This window comes from Rhineura floridana, chromosome 16 (assembly GCF_030035675.1).
Source record: "Rhineura floridana isolate rRhiFlo1 chromosome 16, rRhiFlo1.hap2, whole genome shotgun sequence".
Taxonomy (NCBI): Eukaryota; Metazoa; Chordata; class Lepidosauria; order Squamata; family Rhineuridae; genus Rhineura; species Rhineura floridana.
Window position 1 is genome coordinate 2,469,637 of NC_084495.1, and position 7,770 is coordinate 2,477,406.

Consider the following 7,770-nt stretch of genomic DNA (forward strand, 5'->3'; position numbering starts at 1 on the left):
GAAGGCAGGACCTAGATAGTGGACCACTTGAAAATTGCTGATGGTCTTTGATTTTTCTGTCTGTTGTAGCAATTATAATATGCTGTGTGGGTATGATTTTAATTGTATTTGTATTGCTTCTTTTCTTTCTTATATCTTGTATTTTATAGTATCCCAGTGAATTCAAGTTGTAATAAATCTATCATCATCATCATCATCATCCTGCCCTTCCTCCCAATGGATCCCAGAGTGGGAAACACACAAACGATTAAAAAAAAAATCTAGAAACATCTAAAAGCAATTCCACGACAGATGTAGACTGGGATAAGGCTCTACTTAAAGTGCTTGCTGGAAGAGGAAGGCCTCCCAGAGGTGCTGAAAAGACAACAGAGGAGGGCCTGTCTGATTTTTAAGATGAGGGGATTCCAAGGGTAGGTGCCACAACACTAGAGGCCTGATTCCTATATTGTGTGGAATGGACCTTCTGATAAGATGTTATCTGGAGGAGGATCTCCCCTGCAGAGTGCATTGAACAAACTGGGTGTATAAGGGATGAGACCATCTTTCTGGCATCCCGGTCCGAAGATGTATAAGGCTTTGTACAACAAAACCGGTACCTTGGACTTAGCCCCGTAACTAACTGGCAGCCAGTGCAATTCTTGCAGCAGCAGTGTAACACGGTGATGATATCCTGTTCCAGTGAGCGTCAAGCTGCCGCAGTTTGCACTAGCTGCAGCTTCCAGACCAACATCAAGGGCAGCTCCACATAAAGCACATTGCAGTAATCCAACCTGAGGTTTCCAGCACATGGCCATAGCGGTCAGGCTGATCCCGGTCCAGAAATGGTTGTACCTGCCTTAGCAGCTGAAGCTGGTAAAAGGCACTCTTAGCCACTGAGGTCACCTGCACCTCTGTCGACACAGATGGAGCACCCACAGACTATGAGCCTGCTCTTGCAGAGGGAGTACGGCCCCATCTAAAGAAGAGAGTTGATCAATTATCCAGACTCAGGAACCACCCACCCATAGCACCTCCATCTTGCCAGGATTCAATCAGTTTGTTGACTATCTAGCCCATCACTAAGTCCAGGCCTTGCACAGCTTCTCCTGATTCAGATGTTACAGAGAAATAGCATACTTATAGTATCATCAGCGTACTGATGACATCTCGCTCCAAATCTAATGGCTGCTCCCAATGGCTTCATATAGATGTTAAACAGCATGGGGGCAGTATGATACCTTGTGGCACTGCACAGTGCAACTGGCAGGGGGCCAAAAGACCATAACTGAATGCTATTCTCTGAAACAGACTTTGGATATAGGATTGGAACTACTGTAGAACTGTATACTTCCCCTGTCCTTCTCACAATAAAGGTCATCCATCTGAGTGACCAAGACCAATTCAGTCCCATCCTCAGGCCTATGCCCAGAATGACATGGGTCAAGGTAACTGGTTTATCAAAGAGTACTTGCAATTGTTATGCCACAGCCCTCTCAATCATGTTCCCTAAAAATGGGGTATTTAAGGGAATGACCAGGCAGTAGTTGTCATAAACCAGGGAGTCCAGCATGGGCTTTTTCTGGAGTATTTGGATCATCACTTCTTTCAGGATAGCTGGGACCACTCCCTTCTACAATGGATTGTTGACCACAGCCTGGACCACGATCATACCCCACTGGCAAGGTTTAATAGGCCAAGAGGTGAAGACCAAGAAGACACATTGCTGGCTGCACTGCTATTAGGCCACATAAATTGAAACATCCCAAGATGTTGCAACAGACATCCTCACTGAAAACTGCATCAAATGTGGATGTGACATCAAGATTGATATAGAGGCAAGTGATTTTACCTTCAAAGTGCCTTGCAAAGAATTCAAACAATTCACAATGGGCTTATACAGTATAAGAAATTAAAGAAGCAATTAAATTACAATTTAAAATATGTATGTTTAATGTGATGGATGTGCCTTCTCCCATCTCCAACTACAAATTCACACACACACTGTGGACAGCCTGAATGAAGCTTGTGGACCACTGGTGGTCTGCGAACTGTAGTCTGGGGACCTCTGAACTGGATGATTAGAGAAGGATGGAAATGGTATGCAGCTTTCGAAAATGAGAGGCTACAATCCCTGTAGCCAAGAGTCAAAGTTCAGCACCCGGAGTCATCTAACCATGGGGGCAGGAAAGCTGTCACCTCTGCAGTGACTGCCTGCTCAGTACTTTTGTTTCTGTGACTGCTAATAGCCAGTATTTTTCCTTTGCAATGTAAGACCAGAACTGGATTTAAAGGGACCTGAAGCTGCCAGTTTATTGTTTCATACGAGTGGAAATGAAGAGCAAATAGCATTCACTCCTTGCATGCCTCAGGGAAGAGAGAACATATCAAATCTTTAGGTTTCATTCTTCACCAAAAGAAAAAAAACAGGCACTAAGTAGTGACGGGGATAAATTAGTATTGACCAATGAAATAAGGATGCAGAGTATTAGGGTTAGGATTGCCAGATCTCTGGTTTTCAGCCAGAGTCTTTGGCAAAAGGGGGCCCTCTCCGGTCTCCGGCCATACTCACCTTAAACACGTGGATCTCCGGTTTTCCAGTGGCCTCTCAGCTCGCCCCAGGAAGCCCGCAGGAGTCCCCTCCACTCCTCCGGCCTTCCCGGCTCCTGGGAGAGGGGCTAGTGGGGCTGCCGCCCCCATCGCCGGCTCTCCCGACGGCTTTTGCCCACTTGCTCATGCCGCTTGCTCTGCAGCGAAGCAAATGCACAGTATCCTCCTCATGCCACCCATCCCCTTCCCCTCCCGCTCACACAACAGCCCTCCAGGCATGACCTTGTCACTTCAGATGGACCTGGGAACACCCTCTTTTAGGTAAGATTTCTATTTTAATTTCCAATCAGATTTTTTTTTTGAAGATATGCTCCAAGCAGCTGTGGTTTATACTTAATGTATCATGCTTAATGGCATAATTAGGGCCCGCCCCGTGATGTCACTAGGGCCCATCCTGTGACATCACTAGTGTCCACCCTGTGACATCACTAGGGCCCGCCCTGTGATGTCACTAGGGCCCGCCCCCATTTTCTCAGGTTTTTGGATGGTTCCGACCTGGCAACCCTATTAGGTTTGGTATTTATTTCACTTGTTAGCTGCTTCATACCCAACTGTCTCTACAACAGATTTAAAAACATACAATATGAAAACTTAAAACAACTCAAAAAAATAAAATAAAAAATGAACTAATATAGCACACATCAAGGGCCAAAGGCCTGAGTGAAAATGAAGCTCTTCACTTGGCTAAAGAAAGTGCCAGGCGGGCCTCCCTAGGGAGAGCGTCCCACAGCTGGGTGGGGGCACCACTGAAAAGGCCCTTTCTTGTGTTGCAACCCTCTAAGCCTCCCCTGGAGGGGTGGCATGAAGAAGGGCCTCTGATGATGGACGCAGGGTCTGGGTTGGCTCATACAGGAAGAGGTGGTCCTTGAGATATTGAGGTCCTGAGCTGCATATGGCTTTATAGATAAAAACCAGCACTTTGAATTGAGCCCAGAGACTAATCGGTAGCCAGTGTAGTTATGCCAAAATTGGTGTTATATGTGCGGACCGACTTACCGGGTCAACAATCTGGCCACTGAATTCTGCACTATTAGCAGTTTTCAGACCATCTTCAAAGGCAGCCCCACATATAACGCATTGCAGTACTCTAACCTAGAGGTTACTAGAGTGTAGACATCAGAAGTTAGGTTATCCCTGTCCAGACAAGGGCACAGCTGGGCCACTGAGGCCATTGGAGCCTCAAGTGACACAGAAGAATCTTTTGGCACTTGTGGAAGCAGTCAATATTTTGTTAAAAAACAACACACAATTTTTTGGGGGGGGGTCAGCAAAATTCTCTTTGGAGTCCAGACACAGCTCATGAGCCATGGGTCAGCCACTCCTGCTTTAATAGGGGAAACCTTTAATTTGAATTTAGCACTGGGGCTTGGGGGAGGAAGTTTAAAGAAAATGCCACCATGAAGATCTGGCTAACAGACAGTATAAGAAATGTCTTGGCCTAAGCTCATGTTAGTGGGAGCTAAATGTGGTGGGTACAGATGTTGGACTTCAACTCCCACAACCTGGGCCAGCATGAGCAATGGTCAAGGATGATGGGAGTTGTAATACAACAACATCTGGAGGGCAGCACATTGGTTCCATTTAGCAACATGAATGGTGAGCACAAAGCAACCACATGATAAACTCTGGTTAGTATCCAGGTTTAAGGCATGCAGAAATAAAATTAAACTAAAACCACATTCTCTAAGGCAGAGCCAACGTGCCCCCCAACCGATTCTGCCTTCCTATTCACAGGCAGTGAAATTCCAGGGAAGGATTTTTGCAAATATGAGGGACTTTGAACTTTCAGAAATGTCAAAATAGATAAGATTGCACAAATTAGCCATCTCATTATAACTACAGTGAAGAAACTTTAATAATGGACAGCAAATATATTAGGATGCATTGGTTTTGTTCAGCTCTATATAATAGAGCCAGTGCGGTATAATGGTTAGAGTGTTGGACTACGACCTGGGAAACCAGAGTTCGAATCCCCCCACAGCCATGAAGCTGACTGGGTGACCTTGGGCCAGTCACTGCCTCTCGGCCTCAGCGGAAGGCAATGGTAAACCCCCTCTGAATACCCCTTACCATGGAAACCCTATTCATAGGGTTGCCATAAGTCAGAATCAACTTGAAGGCAGTCCATTTTCATATAATAAACATGACATACCTCATTCCCATGACTGCTTGCAAGTGCCTCATCCCCATGGAAAAGGGTTTGCTTTCATGCACATGCAGCTGCATGGGAACAGAGACGCAGCTGCATGGGAATGAGGCGAGTCAGTCGTTTGTGTGCATGAGAACCTGAATGGGAGAGACAGAGAAATCATTTCCGACACAAAAAAGACCCATATTTGTGGAGTTTATGTATTCATTCCCTTTTTATCCCACCTTTCCTCCAAGGAGTACAGAGTGGTACACATGGTTCTCCCCCAACCCATCTCAACACAACAACCCTGTGAGGTAGGCCGAGACAGAGTGAGTAGCCAAAAGTCACCTAGTGCATGGGGATTTGAACCTAAGCTGCCCTGAGCCAATCCTCTAACAGCCAAAACACACCACACACTGGCTCACAGGTCCCTTCCCTGCCTGTGTATATGATTAAATACATAAGTTTCTCAAAGCTAAAGGTCAGTAATGTAAATATCCATGGTTTTGATAAACATATCCTAGAGATACAAAACTGATCTTGGAGCGTTGCCCACTCTTTCAAATTTCCAAACATCGTTGTTTTAGGGGAACTCTCTATTGGTACAAGTCTTCTGGGCTTAGTGTTTTTCCTACCAAGGCCCGCGCTCTGACCCTCCTTCACCCCCTCCTGGTCTCTCTGGTGGAGATGTTGACTTAAGAGCCTTGAAAATGTTATCTGGAGATCTGTTCCTTTCTCTTTTACTATGTTTGGCCTCTTCCACTTTCCTTTCCCCTATTCATCACTTTGAGAAATGAGCCCCCTTTTTTTGCTTTCTCGCTAAAGCTGCCGTTTCTCAGCCATCCTCGCTCCTTGTAGTTGTGATCCTGGAGAGGAAATACTCCCATGTTGTTAATGAACGGTGATTATTTAGGGAAGTCATAACTAAATACTCCGGCTGGTCCGCTGTATGACAGATGGGCCTTCTCACAGGATGATAAACTTCATTCATTTCAGGAGCATTGCAGTTCCTAAAGTTCATGTGCTTTGCAGCTAGTCAGTCAGTATAAGTAAGTTTATTAACCCCATTGCTGCTGTGATTGGCTGTATTCTACGGCAGCTACATGTATCTTTAATTTTTCATTTCCAATGGGAAAACTAGGCATTTGTAGTTGGCAATCTATGTTCTGGACAAGTAGCAGGTTTGATCATGTTTTTTTAAAAAAATTAAAAAAGTGCTTACTGACCTGGGTCCCCAAACAGTTGCCCAGCAAAATCAATTGCTGTGTGAAGCAATAATTCTCCACTAACCTGCTTATAGGGGCATCTACCTTTGAATGCAGAACATGATATATAATGAATCCATTTGTGAAAAATATTATGCAATGCACAACAATGGTTTGGATGTGCCTGATATTACTTAGAGCAGGAGTGGAGAACCACTGTCCCCCTAGATGTTGTTGCACTCCAATTCCTATCAGCCCAAGCCAACATAGTCAGTTATCAGGGATGATGGAAGCTGAAGCCCATCAACTTCAGGAAGCCCAGAGGTGCCCTACTTTTTTCGCTTGGAGAAAGAGAGGTTGCTGTCTTTCCTGCCTCTCTGCTTTCATCACACTAGTGATGAAATCACATTGAGTTTCATTACACTCAGTAAAGCTGAGATGCCGGGTGATGAGCAAATCCTTTATCTTCAAAAGTTCTGGAGCTTCTGTCAAGTGGGAGCTTCTAAATATACCTAAACATTGTTAGTCTTTAAGAGTGTCAAAGAAACATGGCTATCCCTGTGAAAATTCAAACATCCTGTTAGGCAAAACCTGCTAGCAAATTTGCAATATAGAGTATGGAACTCTTTTTTTTATGTCTAGCATCTGTCTTCACAGCAGAAGATATAGGATACATCCTTATTAACTTTTGCTTGAATTAACTTTTGCAGGAAGGGAGACTGAGAAATTGTGACAGATAGTGGTGATGCTCTAAGTGGTGTAATAGTTCTAGCATTATTAGACAAAATAAAAACTGCCAAATCACCAGGTCCAGATGGCATCCACTGAGGGGAGCTTCTGAAAACTGTAGGGCAGTTAGCTTAACATCTATTTCAGGAAAACTGTTGTAAAGTATTTTTAAAGATAAAATAACCAAGCATATATTTATTTATTTATTTATTTATTTATTTAAAACATTTATAACCTGCTCTATTTTCAGAGAACTCAGAGCGGCGTACAAAGAACAATTATAAAAAATAAAATTGGCAAAATAATAACTATATTAAAATATTAAAATACATATAATCAACATAGTAAAATTATGAGGCATCCTATATATTAATTAATTGAACGCTTGGCAAAATAGAAATGTTTTGACCTGGCGACAAAATATGCCAAGGGAAGTGGACAACCGCACCTCCACTGGCAAAGAGTTCCAGAGATCAGGGGCAACAACAGAAAAGGCCCTATTTCTGGTCCCCATTAGACAAACTTGAGATGTTGATGGAATCACAAGGCGGGGGTCAGTAGAAGACCTCAAAGGCCGAGCAGGTTCATAAGAGGACATGCAATCAGATAGATAACCAGGGCCCAGGCCATGCAGAGCTTTAAAGGTTAGGACCAGTACCTTGAATTGAGCCCGGAAGCGGATCGGCAGCCAATGCAATTGTTGCAGAAGTGGAGTTGTATGGGCCCATAAGCCAGCTCCTGTTAGCATTCTGGCTGCCGCTCTCTGAACTAGTTTAAGCTTCTGGGCTGTCTTCAACGGCAGCCCTACATAAAGTGCATTGCAATAGTCCAGTCGGGAAGTAACTAAGGCGTGTGTTACCTTCGCTAGATCAGATGTTTCCAGAAACGGGCGCAGTTGGTGAACCAGTCTTAACTGGGCAAAAGCACTCCTGGAGACCGCCGAAACCTGGGCATCCAGGCTTAAAGCTGAATCCAAGAGTACTCCCAAACTGCGAACCTGAGTCTTCAGGGGAAGTGCAACCCCATTCAACATAGGTAAATTCCCTATTTCTAGGTCAATCTTACGGCTAACGAGGAGCACCTCTGTTTTATCCAGATTTAATTTCAGCTTGTTCATAT